Below are 25349 nucleotides of genomic sequence, written 5' to 3'. Positions count from 1 at the left end.
AAAGGGCACATATTCATTTGAAGTTTTTTGTTCAGAATAACATATACTATCACTCCTCGAAACATGTATCCGTCCTCCTGACTCGTGAATCCGAAGTCCACAGAAAACTTTTCGGACGTTGTAGGGCATATGTTTTCTGAGTGCTTTGGTATGAGCGTCCCGTAGTCTCCGAAGGCTGGTCACAGAGTAATTACATTACATTTGATTTATTGCTCTCCACTTATCTGTATTGCAGAGAAAATATCTGCACGACAGTGCAAATATCGACGGTATGCGCTGCGTGTCGTATTTGGAAACAAACTTGTGCCATTCATTCACGGTACTTGCTGTTGACAGCACTAATGCCGACTACACTCTTCGCCCTCGCGCCTGCATTCAGTACTGCTCCGTTCTCTCTTGGGTTTGTTTTTCCGGCAGTGTTAGTTGAACGTTAATAGCGATAAACAGCAATGTGGACAGGTGTGCTAATGGAGAGTTGGCCGATATGCATCTCGAGCATAGGTTCCCCGAATGCAATGTAACAGCAGTGCAACGACGCTATGTTGAGTTGTCCCTGCAACGACAGCGACCATATTGCATCACTGTTTCATCCATCTGATGGTTGTTGCGTTACTTCGAGTTCTGTGTTGTAGTTTTTTGCGACAGGGTATTATAGAATTTTTCACTGTTGTGATGCAATTGCATATGATAGGGTTTTCTATTGTTGTGATGATTTTCAGAGACATATAGGCAATTTGGATAACAGAATAAACCATAAACAAATTATCACTCTGCAAAGAGCCACTGGCGACCACGGGTGCGTGATACCAAAATGCTCAGAAAATATCCGTGGAAGACCTCCGAAATACGGTCGGTCTGGTACGGGCTCACTCTGTAGAATTTGTTTCTCTAATGCACATTCATTTACAGGTGTACTGCGTTTTCTAAGAATCCTTCCATCATATATGCCATTGACGTTTTGTAATACTGTTTTTACACGGTTGTCCGATTGCATATCGCCTACTCGTATAACCCTTGAATATTTAAAGTATGTGATATGGTGCGGATATTCGCCATTAGGGCACTGTCTTGCATTTATCCACATTTAAAGAAAGCTATCATTCATTATACCACCTGGAAATTTAATACCATCCGCCAAGAACAGTTAAGATTAAAATATATAACAGCTTAAAACGCGCATTATGGTGTTCAGATAACATGTTTCTTTCTACAAGGCCACGCAGCTCCAGCTTAACCCAAGATTACTAGACTTTTGTGGATCCCGCCAGTATTGGCACATGAACGACACATACTCCTGGGTACCTCGTTATTAACAAAGGTTCAATTATTAATTGCATGACTCCAGCGATTTGCTAATGCTGGCGCTCTTCTTGTAAATATTACGAATGTTTCGTAATGTTGTGCCTATTTTGTAATAATCAGCATATTTGTTTTTATTGGTGAGAATTTGTATTAGTGTGGCATCTTAGGTGAAATATAAAGAAACCACAATTGAGTGGTAGTTTATATCATATTTGTAATGCTAATCTCGTCGTGTACTACTGAAATTAACAGACTTCGATTTTCTCACTAAAATCCAGGGTGATTTGGTTGAAGCGTCTGATGAAGACATATACAATGGAGAATTTAGTGAAGACAACAACAACCTCAAGGGAATATGCTCATTTTGTCCTTCCATCGAACGAAGAATGGCGAAGACCGTTTTTAACCACTGCTAAAGAGGTGTGCAGAACACCGAGCTAGGCCTTGCTTGGACTGTAATAATAGTATCTAAAGAGGAAGACTCTCTATTCATTTTGTGGTTATAAACTCTTGGGGCTAGTGCATAACATAAATTCTGACCTTTTTTTCGATAACGTTTTGAGTAGTAAAAGTTTTTATTATAGGGCATGAAAAGGACATTTTGTACTTATTTGATACGTAAAGTACCAATGAAGATCTAGTACTTGTAATTGACTAGTGCGTAGTACTTGTAATTGACTAGTGCGTAATCTGTAAAATACGATTTTATTTCAATAAAATTTGGAGTAGTGAAATGTACGATGGTTTAGTAACAATGCAATATTTTCCTCCCTTTAGTGCTCTAGGGTTAAACAATGTGTATGGTCCGCAATATCCTTTCTTTCAGGAGTGCTAGTTCTGCAAGGTTCGCAGGAGAGCTTCTGTAAAGTTTGGAAGGTAGGAGACGAGGTACTGGCAGAAGTAAAGCTGTGAGTACCGGGCGTGAGTCGTGCTTCGGTAGCTCAGTTGGTAGAGCACTTGCCCGCGAAAGGCAAAGGTCCCGAGTTCGAGTCTCGGTCGGGCACACAGTTTTAATCTGCCAGGAAGTTTCATATCAGCGCACACTCCGCTGCAGAGTGAAAATCTCATTCTGCAAACATCCCCCAGGCTGTGGCTAAGCCATGTCTCCGCAATATCCTTTCTTTCAGGAGTGCTAGTTCTGCAAGGTTCGCAGGAGAGCTTCTGTAAAGTTTGGAAGGTAGGAGACGAGGTACTGGCAGAAGTAAAGCTGTGAGTACCGGGCGTGAGTCGTGCTCCGGTAGCTCAGTTGGTAGAGCACTTGCCCGCGAAAGGCAAAGGTCCCGAGTTCGAGTCTCGGTCGGGCACACAGTTTTAATCTGCCAGGAAGTTTCATATCAGCGTACACTCCGCTGCAGAGTGAAAATCTCATTCTGGAAATGTGTATGGTCGTTGACCTCTCTATTGGCAAGATGTTGAAATGGATCCATGCTTTTGTTTGAAGCGTTGTGCAGCTCCGTATTAATAGGAAAACTTTGGAAGGTGGCTGTACACTCCACTCCCTTTCATTATTTCGTTCGTCCTCCGGCAAGCGGTGGTCCGCTGGCCTTCTGCGCGTATCTCTCTGCCACTCGTCTGCCTCTTGAGAACGACTCCCGCAGCATGGACAGATGCTTTTGGAAAGCTTATAGTACACAAAAAAAATTGGACAACCCTTTGATCGTTGGTTACGCTGTCTCGAGAGTTCCGCCCGCGAAACAAAGAGATTTGCACGAAATACGATACATGTCATTTGCTCGTGAGTTCTTCCAAGGTTCTTGTAGTTGGCTTCACGTAGCACTTCACACAGGTACTCTGTTTGCATCCAGATCAAATACGTGATATTGCAAATGAAGCTTAACGCATTTGTACTCGAGCGATAATGAGCTAATTTTACGATGACGGTTCAAACGGCTCTAAGCACTATGGGACTTAACATCTGATGTCATCAGTCCCCTAGACTTAGAGCTACTTAAACCTAACTAACCTAAGGACATCACACACATCCATGACCGAGGCAGGATTCGAACCTGCGACCGTAACAGCAGCGTCGTTCCGAACTGAAGCACCTAGGACCGCTCGGCCACAGCGGCCGGCTTTTACGCTCTTTCTCAATCCGCACCACTAAAGAGTACGTGGGTACTACGTGTTTTGATAACACGCGGGCCGGCCGAAGTGGCCGTGCGGTTAAAGGCGCTGCAGTCTGGAACCACAAGACCGCTACGGTCGCAGGTTCGAATCCTGCCTCGGGCATGGATGTTTGTGATGTCCTTAGGTTAGTTAGGTTTAACTAGTTCTAAGTTCTAGGGGACTAATGACCTCAGCAGTTGAGTCCCATAGTGCTCAGAGCCATTTTTTTTTTTTGATAACACGCGATCCTGGCTACAAATACGAATTGCTAGGAGCCTTGCCAAGCCTGATAATGGTTCAGCAATTTTCATCCATATGGATAGTTTATTTAGTTTAATTCATGGATTATTCGTGTGTTCGTTCAGCTGCCGTTGTCATCCATTTTGATTACTGTATCTCAACAGTTGTTGACTACGTCATTTTCTTACTTTAATGGCAAAGAAGAGAAAGCTAATTAGTAAAATGTATTCGCAGTTGCGAATATGGACAACCATCAGCTGTATAATGAAATGACGATAGTCAAAATTCGTGCCGGACCGAGGCTCGAACCCGGATTTCTGCTTGCCGCGAGCGGTCGCCTTGTTGTTGTTGTTGTTTTTTTTTTTTTAATCTCATTTTGTTCGATATTGTTCGTTGTATTTTTTCGGGGCGGACGACATGACACCCGATCCAGTTCATCGATGATCCGTTCACTCAGTTTTTTTTTTTTTTTTTTTTTTTTTTTTTGCAGAGGGTTGCAATCCCTCTGACCGAACACGCTGAGCTACCGTGCCGGCGTCATTAACCTATCCGAGCAGGACTCACATCCAGAGCCAAACTTCCACATGTCGTCAACCGGAAAGACACAGGCACTGCAATCTCGTATTTATCCGCCGACACTGGACGAGCGATTTTCAAGTAAAATGTCTCACCTGTAGGAGAATATACGTAATGGATGTACCTGCACAGGTTGTTGACACTTGGTTGACGGCGTATGGAAGTTTGTGTCTGACATATTCGTGCTCGGATTACCCAATGGTAACGCGACCGCTCGCGTTAAGCAGCAAATTCGGTTAAAGTCCCGGTCCAGCACAAATTTTAACTGTCGTCATTCCATTACACAGATAATGGTTGTCCATATACGCAACTGCGTATTTCATAACGGCCGTAATTTCCGCAGTGCCTGTTCCTTCGGACATGCAAGCTTGTCTGAAGGGACATTGCATCGTAATTCGCAATAAAACAGCCACTGCAATATCGAATAGTAATTCCTTTTTACACCAGCAGAACGGCATCTTTCCAAACTTTCAAGTGATTACGCTCATTGTCTAATAACCTTACTTATCTTACTATGTATGTGAGTTTCTAGCCCATATTTCAGAAAATGAATAAGAAACTGTCAGTTTGGAGAGGCTGATATTACAGAGCTGAAGAGCAGTTGAAACTATTAACAAAAATTTTACCTCAGTTCGATTATGGGTCTTTTCTGCAGTGATAATGATGTGATTGTTTTATCTGAAAGGTTTTCTAAAAACAAACTGGCCTTTGAGGAACCAGTATTTCGTTTTGTCGCACTACTTAGGGTTTATAATTACAACCAATTTAGGTTGGAGCCGTCTCATAGAAAATTTGTGAGGAAGGCGAACCAAAGACGGCGTCTTATTTGTAGAACCCTTAGGAGATGCAGCACATCCATCAAAGAGACTGCTTACGTTGCACGTGTTCGTCCTCTTCTAGAGTATTGCTGCTCGGTGTGGAACAGTTACACTCGCCAAGGCCGTTAATACCCCACTTTCTTTCGACGATCCCTACAAGGATTTGGTGACAAAAAGAGTAACAGTAAGCAGCTTTCGACATGTACTACGCTAAGGGTGTTGCATTATTCTTCTCCCGGTCTTTGTGTAGCCTTAATCGCGAACTCTTAATCTGTAGCACCACACGCAGGCCGTTAGGCAGGTATTACACTATCAAATTTCTTTGTCAAAGATTTGATCAAAGATGTGATCAAATATTCCGTCAAATATATTTGACAAAGATCTTTGACGTAGCGCTAGAAGGGGTATTACTCTGTCATCATATTTTTCGTCAAAGTTCAAGATGGCTGACAACAACAACTTATAATTAACCGCAGCAGTTGCATGTGCCACAATTGTACTGTGTGCATATGCGGAAGAGAAGCGGGGGGAAAAAGGAAAGGAACCTGGATGAAGCCGTGGGTTTTACGACGACACGATAAAAGCGTTCAACAAAACTTGTTACGTGAGCTTATAGTGGAGGACGTAAAGTCGTACATCAGTTACTTAAGAATGGATGAGCATACGTTTCTGTATGTGCTCAATGAACTGTATCCTCATATCACAAAGCACAAAATTCACTTAAGAACTGCTACCTCTGCAGAAGACAGGCTCACTGTAACACTCCGATTCCTTGCTAGAGGAGAGGTTAGGTTAGGTTAGGTCAGGTCTCCAACCTTCGTAATCTATTTTTGTATTCAGCGTGCCTCACGTTGTAAAGCGACTCATCAGCTTCATACATCTATATTAATTTTGTAGTCGTCGGCACACACCAATTGCATTTACCCGCAATGTTTATAAAAACACTACAGACGACAGAATGCAGCGATGCTAGCGCTCCATATGGTAACATGTCACGTTGCAGTGAACAGAAGAGAAGTGACTTCTTTGATCAAATCTACAGCGAGGCCCTAGATTTGATCAAATATTGGACGACATTTGACAAAGTTCCCTATTACGCCATTAAATACCTTTGACAAAGATATTGGACAAAGATATTGGACAAAGAAATTTGATAGTGTAATACGGGCCTTAGGCACCAGCCCGAGTTGTGGCCGTGTTCAGTGAGGTGTGCGGCCACTGACAGCCGCTGCAGGGGAAGCCCTTCAGAGGCCCGGTGTTGACACAGCGGCGGGCGCCCTGCCGCCGTCCCTCTCCCTTTGCCTGCCCTTTCCCTTTCCCTTTCGCTTTCTCCTGGGCCAGGGCCTCCCCGTGTGGGCAGCCTCAGCGACCCCGCCGGGGCTCAAATCCCGGAATAGCGACCACTCGCAACGGCAGCCGCCACCGCCATGCGGGCCGCGCGCGCATGAGCGCTCGTCTCGTTGCGCAAATCTCCTGCACTCTATTGGTGCTCTATTCCGGGAGCCACACCGCACCCGCCCGCGCCGCGCTCCCCGGGCGTCCCGGCTTCGACTGCCGCCATCTACGGCCAAAGACGCACAGTGCGGCCAAAGACTCCATTCTATTCTCTCACATGCCACCCAAAATAGCACAGCTGGTTACCTGAACGACTCCTCTCTCTTGGATATTTTTGGATAATTTCTTCACTCATTTGTTCCAAAACTGAAGCCTGTCTAATACTGGGAGAGAATGTGAACAACCCCCTTGGATTGTTAGCAGATGACGCTATCGTTGACCGTCTAGTAAAGTCGTCGGGAGATCAATACAAATTACAAAATGATTTAGTCAACATATCTGTATGGTACAGTGGTACGTAAAAAAAAAAGTCTAAAAGTCTTGCCCTCCGTACGACTACCGACTACTAAAAACAGTTCGCTAAATTCCTGTTACACGATAATTAATACAAATTTAAAGGTTATTGATTCAACGGAATAACATAGGGATTGCAGTTACTTACAACTCTGATTGGAACCGTCAAACAGAAATGTTGTGGCGAATGCGAACCAAAACTACGGTTTTATTGGCAGAACACTTAGAAGATGCTGCAGATCTACCAAAGAGAGTGCCTACACTGTTCTTGCTCGTCTTCTTTTAATTGTCGCTCGGTACGGGATCCTTACCAGATAGGACTGACGAAGGACTTCGAGCTGGCAGCTCGTTTTGAGTTGTCGCAAAATATGAGAGCGATTGTCACGGATATGATACGCTAGCCGGACTGGCAATGATTGAAACATAGAAGTTTTTGCTACGACGAGATCTTTTCACAAAATTTCAATCTCCAATGTTTTCCTCCGAGTACTAAAATATTTCGTTGGCTCCCACCTACGTAGGCAGAAGTGACCACTGTAATAAAGTAAGACAAATCAGAGCTCGCACGGAAAAACATGGGCGGTGTTCGACAGTGGAACGATAGAGAAATAGTGTGAAAGTGGTACTGTGAACCCTCTGCCAAGCACCTAATTGTGAATTCCAGAGCAGTCATGTGGATGTGGGCTGGTCAACGACTGATCGCAGTAAGTTTGCCTGTCCTCCATTGTTGCACTGGACAAGGTGCTTATGGAGACAGTTTGCCATTGATGACCTATTATTATAAGTTGCTACCGCTGTGACCTTCAGTATGAAAACTGGTTTCCTGTTGCCCTCCGTACTAGTCTGTCCTGGTCAAAACCCTTCATCTCCCCATCACTACCGTAGGCTACACCCATTTGAACCTATTTACTGTAATCAAGCCCTGCTCTCCCTCTTCAATTTTTGTGTCCCCCACCTTTCCGTCCAAAACCAAATTAACGTTTCCCTGATGCCTTAAGATGTGCCATAACAAACTATCTCTCATTTCAATAAATTTATGCCACACATTTATTTCATTCCAAATCTAATTCAGTGCCGTGTCATTAGTTCCTCAATATAATAATCAAATCCTCAGCATTCTCCAGTAGCACAACATATCAAAAGCCTCTGATTCCTTTTTATCTGTATTGTTCACAATCAGCCTTTCGCTGCTATATGTTGACACACTCCAGACATATACCTTCAGAAAAGACTGACACTTAAATTTATATTCGATGTTAGCATACTTCTCTTTTCCAAAAAAGCATTTCTTGCTATTGCCATTACGCATTTTTCATCCTAATTAATTCTACTATTGTCAGTTATTTTGCTGTCCAAATACTAAAACACGTCTACTACTTTTAGTGTCTCATCCTAATGTAATTCCGTAATCATTATCTCACCTTCGACAAAATGCTATTATCCTAGGTTTGTGATGACGATCATTTAATAACGTCTCTTCAAGACACTATCCATTCCGTTCAGTTTATCATCCAAGTCCTCTGCTATCTCTGACAGAATTACATTGTCATCGGCCAACCTAAGAATCTTTATTTCTTCTCCCAGATTTTTAATTTCCTTTCTGAATTTTTTCTTGCGTTTGTCTACTTCTTGCTCAGTGTACAAACTGGATAAAATTGGAACAAGCTACATATCTGTTTCACTCCTTTCTTCATCACTGTTTCATTTTTATGTCCTTTCACTCATAAAACTGTCATGTGTTCGAGCTATAGAGAACTCGCTTTATTTTATTCCCGATAACTTCAGAATTCGAGGGAAATGTACGTATATCATTTATGTACCTGTATCCTGTGACTGTCCAGTGTTGTGTAGAGTTCGTGTGCTTATTGACGAGTATGAAGTGATACAGTACTACTGCTGCTGGTAAGTATCTTGATCCGCTCGAATAAAACCAAAGAGGTCGTCGAAACTGACGTCCCCGCCAGGCGGACGGATCACAAATAGTATCACTTGCCTTCATTGCATGAAAGAATGCGGACAGGTTGAGGGAGTAACTCCAGATATTGGCACAGTCTGGTAACTAGGAACGCCACCACTTCCCAATGACGCCGAATACAATAACAGCGATGAAAACTCCTTACACTACCAGAGTCCCGAGCCAGATACTTCAGGACCGAATTCTACTACTGTGGCTTGCGTTAGCGACCTATGCTACGAAGACGGCTGATATTAATTTATATAAAGCTGTCAACCTGGCAAGTGACGCAACAAGAATTCACGTTTGCCACTATAGATTGGGTTTCTTAGACTATCAAGTATCGAACGTGATTAAACTTAAGTTCTGCAGCTACCAAATTTAATTGATTATACTCTGTTACATACTATTTCTACGTAGACTATCGATCGTCTCACATGTAAGATGCAATCAATGCTGAAAGGGATGTCATTCACGTAAACAGAATTATGTGAAAAAATGTAAATAACTGAACAAAAAGAGATGTTTTCAGTCTACGGATGGGGCTCACTGAGACAAGAATTTCCTCTTGTAACTTACTTTGCATGACATATATACGCACTGATTGAATATAAAAAAGTTTTTTCTGCACTCTTAAAAATGAAATTTTTCTATAAAGTAGAAGTAGAAATAACTTAACCCAACAAACGAATTTTTCTTGTCAGCAGGAGAAGTTAATATATTTATCTAGAAATAGGTAAAATATCAAGTTGAGTACAGCGTCGCAATCATAGTGAAAAACTTTCCTAGGTTTTGGAGGTGCGGTTGCTCAGAATGAATTGAAAAGTTAAGTCGATTTATGAAGCAATAACTGGAGAAGAAACGTGTTGGTTACTCGCTTCAATACAGTCAGAGGTGGCGAAGTTGGTACTGATGAAAGCAACAACAGTTGGCCTGCTATCCACAGAAAGGACAAATCTTCTGTAACAGCTAGTGTAAATTACTGAAAATGCTGCATCATCTTGCAAACCGAGGTGAAGACAGAGTTGGACAGCATCAATATATCAAAAGTTGGTCGATTTCGAAAAGAAAATTTAACACCTAACATACCGTTTTTTCACACGGAAGACTTAAGATAACGAGGAATTAACTCTCATAGGTCTTACAATAGAGGGGAAGGGGCCGTCTAGACTTCCTGAAGCGAAGAATGGCTCAGTTCACAGGATTTTAAAGGGTAAAAGGGGTTTATATATAAGATACTGAATATTTCTATTGTCATTAAACTAATTGGTGATACATAATGGAAAGATATAAGATAGAATTTGCTTCGTATTCCTGCAAAAATTACAAGCAAGTTCAGTTATATTTAATCTTACTATACTAACTGGGGGTTTGAAGCAGACTGATTTGGCGGTCAAGGCCCAAATTCACCGAGATAAGCCCGAAGATACCAATACGATTCCATCAGTTGGCCTCCCGGCGTTTTACTGTCGAGCGTGTTGGCCAAAGTAAACCTAACAAGTCGACGAAATTTACACAGTTTACCAGGAAGAACAATTTATCAGAACGAACAATATCGTACCATTTACTGTAGTACGAGGAAAGAAAGAGTATTGGTGTACAGAGCATGGGCAACTGTTTCGTGACAGTGGGTAAGTTGTTATTCCCTTCAGTAAGCCGTAGTGGTCTGCCTATGGCTATCGACATCACGGACGGTTTTTCACTTGATCAATGAAAATAGAAGAATGCAAAAAATGTAACTATTGAAATTCCACCGAATAAAACATTGGAACCTTATTCGGTTTTTGGGGCGGGAAATGGAGGCAATAAACATAGACTTGGTATTTATGAAGACGACTTTAGAATTCTACTTATGAAGATTTACGAATGCGGACAATATCCAGTTGCATTTTTTATGGGTACAGATATTACTGAGTCTGAAAGATTGGCGCGACATTCTTTCTTGACGAAGGATAGTGTAGAGAAAGACCATTCATTAAATGCAATCAACGCTTTACGATTACCATACACCTTTTCTCTTAAAATAATTCATGCATATTTCCCGTAATCCCTGCACTAGAGCGTATCACTGCCCAAACGAAGTTTCCAGAATGTTAAGAAAAAGGTAGATTATGACGCGTTTGAAACACTATCTCTGTGGAAATTTGGGTAATAGATAATATAACAAAAAGAAATCATACAAAAGACATGGAAATTTATGATTTTTTAAAATGAGAACATACTTTGTTTATTGAAGAACACTTATTTTCAACAGAGAAGAAAAGTGTTTACCAGAAAATCTACTAATGTTATCGTCGCTGAACACAGTGAAGAGTTCAGTCCGCTTCTGTTCATGTTCAGTGTAAATGAACCGCCTCACTACACGCTGTCAGTACGTAAGTCGATAAAGACTCACAGGCGAAGAAAAATTATTTGTCCTAAAACGTCACGCAACAGAGAATTACCCATTAGAAATACGTATCTGGCGTTACGGCTATTGTAAATTCTCAGATATTCAGGACTTCTTTGCCGTCGAAATAATTCTGTTTCCTGTAAGAACATTCACAAGTTTTTAAAAACCAAAATAATTGTATGTTGAGTCTTTTGTACGGAACAGCCGATAACACTTCGCCTAAAGATTAATTTTGGTGTTGGAAGCTCTAGATTCTAGCCGTCACTTGACCCAGTCATATTAAATATAGTCATATTTTGCGGTATAGTTAAACCGATATGTAATATGTTCTAAAAGAATGCTAGTGAGTGACACATTTATGTAAAATGTACAAGCAATTTATTTTGAAAGTAGTAAAAGAATTAATTTTACACTTATGTTTTGCGTGCATGACTTCGTGCGTGCGTTTGTGTGTGTTCGCAAGATTGAGTAACCAGTTGTGATACAAAATTACAATTTCAGAACCACGTTAAATAATGAAAATGATCATGTTCCCAATCTGTAAACTGTACCTATAATTATGAAATTTCTTCATATTAATTGCTATAAATAAGATAATAATCACAGGTGCAATTGTTCTAGAGCCACGCGGGATTAGCCAAGCGGTCTTAGGCGCTGTAATCATGGACTGTGCGGATGGTCCTGGCGGAGGTTCGAGTCCTCCCTCGGGCATGAGTGTGTGTGTTTGTCCTTAGGATAATTTGGGTTAAGTAGTGTGTAAGCTTAGGGACTGATGACCTTAGCAGTTAAGTCTCATAAGATTTCACACACATTTGATCATTTGAATTGTTTTAGAGTTTTGTAGAAATATCGTTCAGGTGGTTTATTCTTTTTAAAGAAAATGACATACGGACTGGAGTTATTAGGAGAGACATTTGGGAGAGAACTGACATCACTATTCTAATGAAAAACCTAATGTTCTAACATAGGGCAGCTGTTACCGTGGCCGGCCGGTATGGCCAAGCGGTTCTAGGCGTTCAGTCTGGAACCGCGGGACCGCTACGGTCGTAGGTTCGAATACTACCTCGGGCGTAGGTGTGTGTGTTGTCCTTAGGTTAGTTAGGTTTAAGTAGTTCTAAGTTTTAGGGGACTGATGACCTCAGACGTTAAGTCCCATAGTGCTCAGAGCCATTTGAACCAACTGTTACCGTGTAGGTTCAACGACTTGCGCTTATATGTCGTAACAATGATTAAAATATTTTTCAGATTACAGGATGTATATTCAATACTTTCATATATTCCAGGTTGAATACAAACGTCATTAATAGCTAATAATCTTCGATGGAGTTTCAGTGTCAAAGAAGTTTCTTTTATTTCGACTTTCAATACGGCACGAGAACTGTATGTAAAATTGTTGTTTTCTGTGTGTTATGTAGTGCACACGTAATTCATTCATATGACTGAAAGACCTCTGTGTTACAAAATTTTTAACCTCATCTGAATAGTACACATAGGCACTACTGCGTTTGAAGGTACACGACATTGATGTAAATCTTTTATTTCTCAGTTTGCACTGACATTCTCTCTAAAGAAGCAAGCTTTGAGAAGTGATTCGGAACGCCTATTACTGACTTCTGAAATAATTAACACCCTGTTTGGGGTTAACGAAATTTTATTGTTAATCTAAAGAACACTTTTAATTTGATGAAATACGAAATTTTCCAAACACAGATGTTTGTTAGGCAAAATTATTGGTTTTATTTTAGTAGAAAGACTGTAAGCCCCACCCATTCACAAAATACCAATCACGCTGGTTTTTGTACAGAACCTGCAATTGAGTGTCCGCCGTCATGACTAATTACTGGCTTTCATTGTTTCAATTCATCACCAGCATGCGGTTTTGCAGTCGTTTATTTATTTCCTGACCTTCGTATCAACATTACCCGAGAATAACAATATTTACGAACATTTTAAGGAAGCCTCTATACTTTTACGAATACAGAAACAGAACAGCGCGGGCGAATTTCTCAGATGTATCAGAATACACAGTTTTTGCCAAGGCTCCGTGTAAAGGTATCAATCCGTTTGTTGCCTCACGTGCCGTCTTTAGTTTCGTGTCATTAACCCTCAACTCAAACGAGGCGCTTCATTAGTAGACACAGTATTCGATTCTTATTTGTCTAGTATGGAGTAGAGAAAACAATTTCGAAACAACCTCATCAACTAACATACGGAGGGTGTGAAATTGAAGTAAACTAGTAGATAAAATAACCAGGCACCTAAAATAAGGATAAAACACGAAAAATCGATAGGGGAAGGAAAGGAAAAAGTTAATCTAAATTTCTAATGTTAACTAGATACATTGATAACACACAAATACCAACTTTCAACAGTCTTGTATAAAATATCCGTTCACAGTTCCGACAGTGGCAACACCAACGAAAGAATGTGCGTTACGTATGTAGCTGACACGACTACAGTTTCCTGTCAAGAAGACGAAAGAGCGTGTATTAAAACCCACCAACAAAAGAGGACCGAGAAAAGTGACACAAATTAAGTTGGCATAAGAAATTACGAAAAGATACAGAATTTTATTTTCAGTACACACACTATCTTATTTGTGTTTTAGACAGAGAAAAAAAAGTAATAAAAACCATTATGCCAGTAGTCATCATTTTTTTTAAATTTTGCCCCTGAAAACAGAATAAAAACGTTCAACTACTGAAATGAATTGAACATTGATCTATACATGGTAGAAACGGACACACAGACATCGAGCAAGTGTTTTGGAGGACGTTATCAAATCAGGTGTCAGAATATAATCCTACTTGAACAGAGAATTTACACGAAACACTGCGAATATGTACGAAAAAAAATTCATTTTTCAATTGACGTCGAATTACGAGGCCGTATAGCTAATTCAGTTCTTTTTGCTATAACATGTTACGTGTTCGTGACACGCATTTCTCCTTTCATCCACCAACACACACACACACACACACACACACACAATACGGATATGTAATCATTTTGTCATTACCGCGGAACACACTCAGTAACGGTGCATTTAAAATTTCCGTCCATGTTCTGGATCGCTTCGAGCTCCGTCTCCGCTTTTCGAAACGACTACAGTGCCGAGGACACAAGAAATCAAAAAGGACCACTTCCTATTCGCTGAGTCGACAAGGAAGAAGGAGATTTAGGTCAAGGAACTGGAGTTCTCCTTCGTTGCGCGATAAAAAGCCTCTTTGGTGTATGTTTCCGTACTTACTTATTTCGATTTTTGCGGAAGGAATGCGCCAAATATGACGTACGGTGTGGCACCTTGCATGGGCACAGTTCACATGGAGGAATGCGGTGTGGCCCGTGGGACAAGCCTCCGGCTGGAGCATAACGTGTACCCAGCCGCGATCACCTCCGTCGTGAGAACAGCTACAAATCTTTGGTGGCGACCCACCGCGTAATAAGTTTATTCGCGGTGCCATTGAATTAGGCAGCCGCTTCGAGCGGATGGGGGCGGCAGCGGGGGCGGAGGGCAGAATCCAATTTCGCAAAACACATTCGCGAACGGCGGCCCCGCTGTTGTGCAACACAATTACTAGTTTCGACAGCCATCTCGGCGGAACTATGCCGATTAAGACCAGGCGCGCGACCCGCCGAAATCGCACCCCGCTCCACACCGATTCTCCGCGGCTGTCGAACGGCGTAGGCCTCTGCCTGCGTGCGGGAACGCTGGATGAGAGCAGAAGCAAAACCTTGTCGAACTATGAGCTGAACGCGTCAACGCCCCTCTGTTCGTTTTAGGGAAAGAGGTGTGCTTCGCGGCACAACTCCAGTGCCCGTGCGCCATCCGAAAATAAATTTTGTTTCGCCGGGCGGAAACATTTCGACGCTTATTAGTTCTGCGACGTAGGAAAACAGCCTATTTCTGGCGCAAGGGCAAATTTTAAATTTATCTCGTAATGTTTCGGCCGCTTTGCCTACCGCTTCCTGAATTCTCGCACTCGCGAAGCACTTTAATCTCCGAATAACAGAAATATGTAGGAGATACGATATTGCTTACTGACGCTGCTTTACGCTTAATGGTAATGCTATGTTTATTAACGCGCGTATTTGGCCAGTTCCATTCTGTTTCACTGACACAATGTACCTGTATATATGTTTCATTCATAACAATGATGGCAGTAATTTTATATCCTACTCTTATTTCGCACCGTTTGTATTGCGAGTACACGAATATATACAGATAAGATCTACTGAATGAAATACCTTAATAGTAGGCTAGTAAATCTAAAATAGTCCTTCACTTTTCGTTTATTTTCCTGCAGTAAAACGTGTAGGAATAAAACAGTTAAAACAATCAGTAGTGGAATATGATAAAATGTTATTGAGAATCGTATGGCCTAACTGTTAATATCGTTGACATCGCCATAAATGCTGTACATAGTTGTGCACTGTATTGCTTTGAAAACAATATCATCCCCCGAAAACATTCTTTACGAGATTTTATAAATTTTCAACGTCCTACCTTCAAATGTAACGCTCACATTTATTTCTATTTGTTGACCACTACGTATCTAAACCGCTCACTTCTTTCTATAATGGTTCACGTAAAATTTGTGTCATCCTGTTTTTAGCTATTTTTTTCGCTTTCGTAAAACTAATTCCAGTTCATGGCGGTGGTGTGTCTGATGCAGCTACATTTCCGTTCATTTTACTTCTTTCACAGAAGGAAATAAATTGGATTAAATAAATACAGTCACTTAGTCTTCCGTTAATGTGGCCTCCTGCAGAGTTCTCGTAATAATTTCGAGAACACCGAAAGACAACACTGGATAAATATGCGCTTGGTTCCAAACAGTTGCAGCTCGAATCTGTAGGTAACTCAGTTAAAGCAAAACAGTATTAATTTCTTTTCTGTTTGCGGGATATTCCTTACAATAAAGAAATGTTCTTCACTGATGATACTGTTTATGAAATTACAATCCTGAGAAACATAGCTGAATATTACTAACGTTCACCGGTGTTATATTTTATTGAAACATTATGGTATCCGCTGTCGCAAATAGAATGTAGGGGAAAAGTTTTTGTAATATATTAAAATGAGGAGAACGTAATTTCTTTTACTATCGCACACACAATCCGACGACATACATTCATGCACCGACAATAACCAAGTTTAGCTCACTACACACGTCTACACTACGGCAGCAGTTCTCACCTAGTGCGATTTTTTTCTGAATAATATTCACGTGCTTGTACGACAAAAGTCATTGCTAATGTGGTCACGCATACAGTGAAATTTATTATATCCGGACTCTGACTGCATAATTCTTTTACTGATGTAGGAATTTTTCTTATGGCATATATTGACGTTATTTCACTTAGAAACTGTACAATCTGATCGTATTACACGTCTAATACTTGCAGGTTCTTCAAACAGTGACAATCTATGTTGAAGAGTGATGATTTGACAGTACGTACTTATGGTTTTTGGGGGCTCAACGGAAAACTTGTTAGCAGATGATGTGAACAAATTACTTTCGGTCATTTCAAAAAATCTTAATTCCATTGTTTCTAAAGGAGTAAGCAGATTCAGGCATTTATGTAAAACGTTTCCTATTCTAAGTTCACCAAGAAAAATTTGATGGAACGAAACTGGAAAACCAAGAACGGATCACAATGGAGTTCGTATTCCGAAGTAAATGGTGATTTGAACGAAATGCATGTCGAATTCGTGAAAAACAACTTTTACTTCATAAATGCAAAGCAGTCTTAGAGTTCACCTACACGAGCGTCTCACTTGCCATCTTTTCTGCATAAATTTAGATAACATTGTCTATGGAGAGCAGAGACCGGGCCCTATATTTAGGATGAAACGAACAGTTGAGATCGAAATAAGATTTGTCTATTTACCGGTTTCGGCTTATGACAAGCCATCTTCAGAGTTTTTGGCCCCCTATGGCTGGTGCTGGCGGCTCCTCGGATTTCTCGTGATACCACGACAGTACACGTATTGTCTGTGTACGATCGTGGTATTACAAGAAATCCGAGGAGCTGCAAGCAACAGACATAGGGAACCAAAAATCCTGAAGATGGCTCAGACATTAGTCGGAACACGCAAATAAACAAATATTATTCCGACCTCGACTGTTCATTTTAACCTATATCTTTTCTACAGCCTAGCTTACAAGTTCATCGAAGGAAACCGACGAATGACGAAATTCGCTCTTTATTCAGGACTGAATAACTGTCGGGAAAAAAATAAAATAATAAAATCCAAAGGCGGTAAAATTTACAGCAGTGGCAAAAAATTCCATTCCATACACTCTCAAATCTCAGGCCATCTCAGGCTATCAAAGTAAAATTCTTATTAAGCAAACGGTAAAGGAGAGGCGCGGGGGAAACAGACGCTTGTTGTAAAACCATACGCCGTAGTAAGCCATTCTAGCTTTTTTTGGTCCCGCATTGCCCCTCGATCGAACAAATTACTGTTTATAGGCTACGTTTACCTTGCAGACAATCAGTATTCTTGCACATTGACTTACGGGGGTCTAGTGAAGGAAACGAGTTGCGAACTGGTGACTAGAGTTAGCTTAATTGCTCAAGGAATGACAGTTCGGGGCCAGTGTGTCGCTGTCCTGTTTCCAATAGTGGTATGAGGCAGTCTGTATCCTGATCTGCGCCACTATGTTCCTTCCATCACGACGGTCTCAGTAATAAAAATAAAAACAAAAAATTAATCTTATCGTGATAAGCACTTTGAATATGAAGGGCATCTCAGATCGAGGATTCCCAAGGTTTTTATCACAGTAGTAAGAATTACAACGGTGAGGAGTAGAACATTTTCGCAAGTAAATATTATTATGTAACTAGTTTTGATATTACGTCCGTGGCTAACCGAATAAGTGCAATTTGCATTTTGTTGTAGATATTTTGACGAAATTTATTGGTTTGGTTGTTTGGGGAAGGAGACCAGACTGCGAGGTCATCGGTCGCATCGGATTAAGGAACTACGGGGAAGGAAGTCGGCCGTGCCCTTTCACATGAACCATCCCGGCATTTGCCTGGAGTGATTTAGGGAAATCACGGAAAACCTAAATCAGGATGGCCGGACGCGGGATTGAACCGTCGTACTCCCGAATGCGAGTCCAGTGTGCTACGAAATATATTCAGAAGCATCTCCGGTACTGGGGCGTTTATGTCACATTTCCTGCTCTTGAAACTGTTCTACTTCCAGCGCTCCAACAACCTAATTTCTCGTGGGAAACGATAATTTATGCGAGACCGGGACACGAACCGTAGTTTTGCTAGCAGTTACCTTAACCTTAATGCTGTCCTAGAGCGCCTCCAAGCCAGATTCAAGGACTGTGACTTTTATAAGTGATTCGTCATGGTTACCGATTTCTACAACGATTTTCTGTCTACCGTTATCAAATTTTCACTGTCGCAAACATTCCATCACTAGCTGGAAGGGATTTAGCACAGGATAGGAAATGGAAAACAGGGACAACAAATAAGGCCAACCTCATGTGGTGTCAAGTGTAGTGACTTAACTCTACCTGCCACAGCTGGATAAAATTCATTATATTAAGAGCCCGGAATCATGAGGAAGAAATCAACGAAATGCAGTGATATTAAGTGATATCAGTGAAATCTATTTAGCAGTGTAAACCTGCAATGTAATGAATGTGCCGCGACTAGTGACAATTTGCGTTACATCCACTTGGCATTAGAAAGATCCATACACAGTTATTGATCAGAATAACTAAGTAGAAGAACCGTTTCCCCGGCAGAAAATCAATCCCATATTTAGTCCATAAACACACACTCGCACTGAAGATTCTGCTTAATAAACAGTGGCGAACCGCCTATGGTAAAAGATATACTGCATTTGTTCAGTTCCAGGAAGACATAACTTCAAGATCATTAATACAATTTTTCTAGGAGCTGAGGATGGACCAGACACCAGTATTAAATACGAAGATGTTCCTGTCATTTTTATAAGAGCTCTACTTAATTACGATTTTTTTAAAAAGTGAAATACTAAATTGTGCCGCGGGGGTATGCGTGAAGTAATGCGACATGTTGACATTAGTGTAAGAATTTCCCTTTGCCTTTCTCAGTGACAAGACTGAATCAAGTTAGGTGAACCTATTTTTGTAGACCGCGCCATTGATCACATTTATTTATTTAAATCGCTGTTTTACTTGATAGATTACTACAAAGGTGATTGCTGTGATCGGAGCGACACATCCAAAATATGTTTGGGGTAATTTTGTTTTGTCTATGTGCTGCGAATATATTTATATGCCGCACAGACACTTGATACGTCGTAATGATATTACGTTGTGTGTTTACTATCGCGTTGATAAAAATGGAGAACAGAGAGAAGAAATAAGGCAACTGAGAATGCAGAGCCTTACCCACACTTCAGCTGGTAATCAAGTTAGTGCATTGACTAATACAGAAATTTAAATGTGAAAATTTAAGTTTGTGTGACTGCTATGAATATCAGTTCAAAATACGAAATATAAACAGACGCGTTTACTGAGATTTGTATAGTGCGTGTCGAGGAAATATATTTCATTACCATGTGATTTTATTTAAATTAATAAGACGTAAATGAATTGTACATATGACGTTTGTTGGCAACATGTGGCAGCGGCTTTAGTGGTCACAGGTTACTTTCCGCGTCTTATTTACGTCATATAAACATTCCCTAAATTAAATGAAGCAAAGATTGTGTATTAGGGGCTAAAAATGCATTGGTGTATAATGAAAACAGTACTCGAATAGCAGCCTGTGATCGTTAAAGGCCGTGCCATTGGACGCCCAGGAAAGTAATATGTTCCGGCCGTCTTAAGAATCTGAACTGAACCAGATGGCGGAGTAGTTAAAGACGCTGGGCTCATATTTGTGAGGACAGCGGTTATTAGCCCTGCCTAGGCATTTTCGCGAGTTAAAGTACTGATCTAGGAAGTGTAGAATAGATTTCTTTTATTTCCATCAATTACCACAATTACCACAAAACGTTTCGTCCTTAGACTACCGGTATCTGTCGGCAACGACCATCTTCAGATCTGTTTTATAACATGTCCTAATATAATAAAGGCATAGTGGTACCGTCACAAAATATGCACAAAATCAGCTTAGCATTGTCGCACGTATTTAAAGTATGGTTAATTTGTTACGAACAATGGCGCTACTGGCGGTGTGACTCCGCCGGCTCTGCAGCCAAGTTTACACCATACTCTACATATGTACGACGATGCTAAGCTGATTTTGTACATATTTTGTGACGATGCCACTATGCCTTTATTACAGATCTAAATATGGTCATTGCTGACCGAACCCGGTAGTCTGAGGATGAAAAGTTTTTGTGACCCAGAATTAGTATGATTGCCCAATCTCTTAAAGCTAGTGCCGGATGGTTCCTTGGAGAAGACAGGATCGATATCCTTTCAAAACATTGCTTGTGCTTCGTCTCTAACGACCTCGTAATGGACGGAAAGTTAAACCTTAATCTCCCTCTCTTCTTTGTTTATTAATTTAAAACAGTCCACCTGCAGGTGGTGTGTGATTCTTCGAAAAGTGCAGTGCGAAGGTCATTGTCATTAATTACTGAAATTTGCACTTAGAAATACGAAAGAGTTCATTTTGAAATGATGGACATCGTAGACCGCGTGACTGTGTATTAATTGACTATAAATACAGAAGACCGCTACTAATCACTTTTGAAATATTTGTTTGTTTTCCTAAACTGGTTTTTGAGTCTTTGCAGTTTCATCTTTAGATGGGGTTGCATATTAATTTCCAAAGTGTGAAGCTGGGTGCTGGCATACTGCAGCATGGGCACTAGTGTAGTTAATATCCACCTGGTAGTTTCCATTTTATTGGCTGTTGGCAACAAAATGAATCACTTTTCACTATAAACATATTGATAGTTACCATAAAACCGCGAGTGTTCGGAATGTGCAGCACAAATGATGTTTACAGTCAACAGACAATGAGAATGGCAGCTGCCATGTGGTTATTTACTGTACCATCCATAGTGCCGCAAGCCAGTAGTCAGTTTCACACTACGGAAATTAGTGTGCAGCCTCGTGTGAATATGAGGCTGAAAAGACTCATAAACTGTGTATGGTGGTAAAAAGGCTCGAAAACTCAATATAATGTAAACTTGACTAAACATATCTGCGATTTTTCTTTTAATCTTTTATTACAGTGGGGACTATTTTGTTATGTAATTTGTTATTTTCAAATTTTATGCTATTTTTAGGTACTTTTTACATTGTAACTGTTTTTAAGAGGTAAAAAATAATAATAGATAAAATAAACTTTGTTCATAGGGGTTCTCTTATCACTGCTGGCCGCAGTTTAGATTTATTTAAAGCTTAACGATGACCTTTTCTTTTAGTGTTTAACACATCTATTTGGGAAGTAATCGTGATGACTGCGTGCCAGCGGTAAGAGGCTACCTGTTCACCATACAACATGCGTTTGCTGTCATAAAGATTAATATTTTTGTAAACGGCTCTTGCGCTACTGTCCCAACTATGTAATTGTACTTTTTAATCATAGGATGCCCTGAGGATGATACTGTGCACCGAAACCAGTAGGCAAAAAATAATTGCGGCTGTAGACAAAAATATACACTTTTGCAGTAGTTTATGGAAATAAAGAAATGTTTCAAAACTGACTAGTAGCAGTTATCTGTATTTATATTCATCCTCCAAAAGTTTAATTACTGGGGTACACAATGTCAAAGGCTTCCAGCGACGGCGTCCCGCGGTTCACTTTTTATTGGTCGGTACGAAATATTCTCGTCACGTATCAGGGTTGTGAATAGTGGGGGAATCGGAGCAGCACATTTATCATTGTGGTTGCTGGTCACTTTAGCGGCAAAAATCGGCGAGCAGCGAGGCGTTGCATAATGGTGCGGAGGACGGTCGAGTGCATCGAGAGTGGCGACAAATAGCACTTGGCAGGGCCGCGGCTCGGGCACGCCGGTGACCACTCCCACCTGCGGCCGCCCCTCCCCACCCTCCGGAACCAATTATGTGGGCGCCGCGACGCTTACCGTGAGGCCGGCTCTGCGCAGGCGCCCCGGCGCCCTGCAGGCTCGCGCTATCACGCCACGCGCGCCGCCGTCGCCATCTCCGCCGTCGTCGTCGCGTCGCAGAAGCACTCACATCGCACCGCACCGGCGCCGCGCCACATTCCTGCCACAGGTGCACATCACGCGAACGCTCCGGTCCCGTTATCAGAGCTTCAGCGATAGCCGAGGGGAACGCGGCGTCGACTGGGCCGCCGACTCTTCTTCTTCCTCCTCCCCCTCCTCCTCCTCCTCCCCCTATTCTCCCCCACTAGCGCAGCGGAAAGTGCAACAGGTTCACCGGGGACGCGGCACTGTCGCGCGCGCGAACATCGCCGGCAGGGGCGCAGCCGCCGGCGTGACGTCACACCCCCACTCGCTGGCGCGCGTCCTCGGCGTCGCCGTCGCCGTCGCCGTCGCGGTGCCGGCGGCGTCACTCGCGCTCGCAGTCGCGGCTCGCCTGTGTCGTTCGCGCGCCGCTCGCTCGCTCGTTCGCTAGCTCGCTCTCGCTCGGCCGGCAGCGGCTCGCGCACTGAAACCAGTCTCGGAGGCAAGGTTTACCTGGCCGCCGCGTGTGTGACGTAGCGGCCGCCTGCCATTGTGCGAGACGCGCCGTCCCCCTCCCCCTGCCGCCGCGGCCGCTTCCTCTCTCTCTCTCTCGCTGCCCCCTCCTCTCACTACCTCTACCACTTATTTACACTGCCGCGAGCTACCGGAGATGGATGACACCGCGTTTCGCGACCGCAACCGCGGAGGTAATGGGACGCCGATAGGGGGGAAGCGGCGGCGCCGGTGGCGCGTGGAGTGGGGGAGCGAGCGGCGCTGGGGGAATAGCTGCCCCGGTTCGGAAACCACTGAATGGCACAGCTGGCCGCCTGCAACGCTGCGGTCATCACACCCGGCTCCCACGAACTTCCCAACTTTTACCTGCTCGAGAGCAATGCGCTCCACGCCCACCGGCCCACTCTTTCCGGAAGCACATTAACCTCCAATCCATGTATGCTGTCGCTATCTCTACACCAAGTACAAGCTGTTAAAGAGACGAGAAATATACCTTCCTAGTAGCTACAGGTCGATCTCAAATGTTCGAATTCTATAAAAAAAAAAAAAAATACAAATATCTATGCACAACCAAATATATGACTTATATGAATGCGTGGTGTGTGTTTTTCCGGATATGTCCGAAAGAATAGACACTACGCATTCATATAATTGATGCGCGTCGACGGGCAATGATGGTTCAAATGACTCTGAGCACTATGGGACTTAACAAAAAAATGGCTCTTACGACTATGGGAATTCTGAGGTGATCAGTCCCCTAGAACTTAGAACTACTTAAACCTAACTAGCCTAAGGACATCACAGACATCCATGCCCGAGGCAGGATTCGAATCTGCGACCGTAGCGGTCGCGCAGTTCCTAACTGAAGCGCCTAGAACCGAACGGCCACACCGGCCGGCAATGGGCAATGAATCTACCATCTTCGGTGGAGATGCAAAATTACGTTCGATCTCCTGCGGGAACCTCAAGAAACAATGCTCAAGAACAGGTTGTACCAGCACCAGACTTGTTTGCATTCATTAATCCGTTATTTGCAGAACAGTCATATATTTAGCAAGTTGAAGGTGGAGGGGGCAGAAAGGAAAGGAACGGGAAGCGAACATGGATGGCATGGACGGAGACCGCGGGTTGGTAGCGCTAGGTGGAATCGTTGGTCGGAGTCCGCACAATTGCGATAAACACGTGTCCGGATGGCGCAGTGATTAACGCAACTCCCCAGTAACCAGGAGATCCCAGGATCGAATCCTGGTCCTGCACACATTTTCACTCGTCGCTGCTGATTCCACATGAAGTCCCGATGCAGATGACACCAACACTTCCTTCGCTTTCCTATCCTTTCTGTCCCCTCCAACTTCATTTCACAAAATATATGACTGTTTTGTAAGTGTCAGATTAGTAAATTCAAACGACTTTGTAGCTCGTGAGATCAATTCTTGAGTATGGCTCGAGTGTTTGGGATCCGTACCAGGTCAGCTTCAGAGGCGGGCTTCTAGACTTGTAACCTGTAGCCTCGCAAACGCAAGTTTTGCGGAGATGCTTCGGGAATCCAAATGGAAATCCCTGCAGGCAAGGCGACGTTTTTTTCGAGGAACACTACTGAGAAAATTCAGAGAACCGAAATCTGAAGCTGACTGCAGAACGATTCTAATGCCGCCAAAATACATTTCGCATAAGGATCGCAAAGATAAGACACGAGGTATTAGGGCTCGTACGGACGCTTATACAGTGTCATGTTTCCCTCGCTCTGTTTACAAGTGGAACAGAAAAGGAAATGACAGTAGTAGTGGAATGCACCCTCCGTTTCTCATGTACAGTGGATTGCGCAATATGTATGTAGCTGCAGATCGGATCCGTCAGCAGTAAAAATAATAGGAAATTTCATCACAGCCGTAGTACTCTTCGTTAGAGAACAGCAACTGTATTAATATTTAAACACTTCTGATTTATTCTTCAGTCTCGGTCCCATATTTTTTTTTCAATACGTGACATGTTTCGATCTCTCTCCATCATGTTCAGATGGCTCTGAGCACTATGGGACTTAACAGCTGAGGTCATCAGTCCCCTAGAACTTAGAACTACTTAAACCTAACTATCCTAAGGACATCACACACATCCATGCCCGAGGCACGATTCGAACCTGCGACCGTAGCGGTCGCGCGGTTCCAGACTGAAGCGCCTAGAACCGCTCGGCCACTCCGGCCGGCAGCGACACGTCATGTCTGGATCAAACCTCGTGTCAGAGTGCTCCACTCTGATATGAGCTGTTGACACATACACGACGTGTTGCTAACGCAACTACATAGATCTAAAGATGATACACAGAGATCGAAACAAGTCGTGTATTTAAAAAATGAGCAGCTCAGACTGAAAAATAAATGAGAGATGTTTGAAATAGAAACTCTGCTAGATATTATGTATGTCATGGAGTTGAAGTGAGTTAACTATAAATGCTACGCTTACACACTTGAGCAAATC

At 42.4% G+C, this 25349-nt stretch overlaps 1 long non-coding RNA gene and 1 other non-coding gene across 2 annotated transcripts in view; one reads left to right on the top strand and one right to left on the bottom strand.

The window, feature by feature from the left end:
- The window catches only part of LOC124621926, a 1198997-nt gene extending 1176446 nt beyond the window's left edge, over window positions 1-22551 (bottom strand). The window contains exon 1 of the long non-coding RNA XR_006980587.1: window positions 22299-22551. This is a non-coding gene — a long non-coding RNA (uncharacterized LOC124621926). The remainder of the gene's footprint in view (window positions 1-22298) is intronic.
- Trnas-cga lies at window positions 2533-2607 on the top strand. Its single transcript has one exon. It is a non-coding gene; the product is annotated as a tRNA-Ser (tRNA).
- Window positions 22552-25349: the final 2798 nt, after the last annotated feature.

Source organism: Schistocerca americana, chromosome 7 (genome assembly GCF_021461395.2).
Source record: "Schistocerca americana isolate TAMUIC-IGC-003095 chromosome 7, iqSchAmer2.1, whole genome shotgun sequence".
Classification (NCBI taxonomy): domain Eukaryota; kingdom Metazoa; phylum Arthropoda; class Insecta; order Orthoptera; family Acrididae; genus Schistocerca; species Schistocerca americana.
The sequence above is the reverse complement of the archived record's forward strand: the minus strand, read 5'-3'. Positions and strand labels throughout refer to the sequence as shown.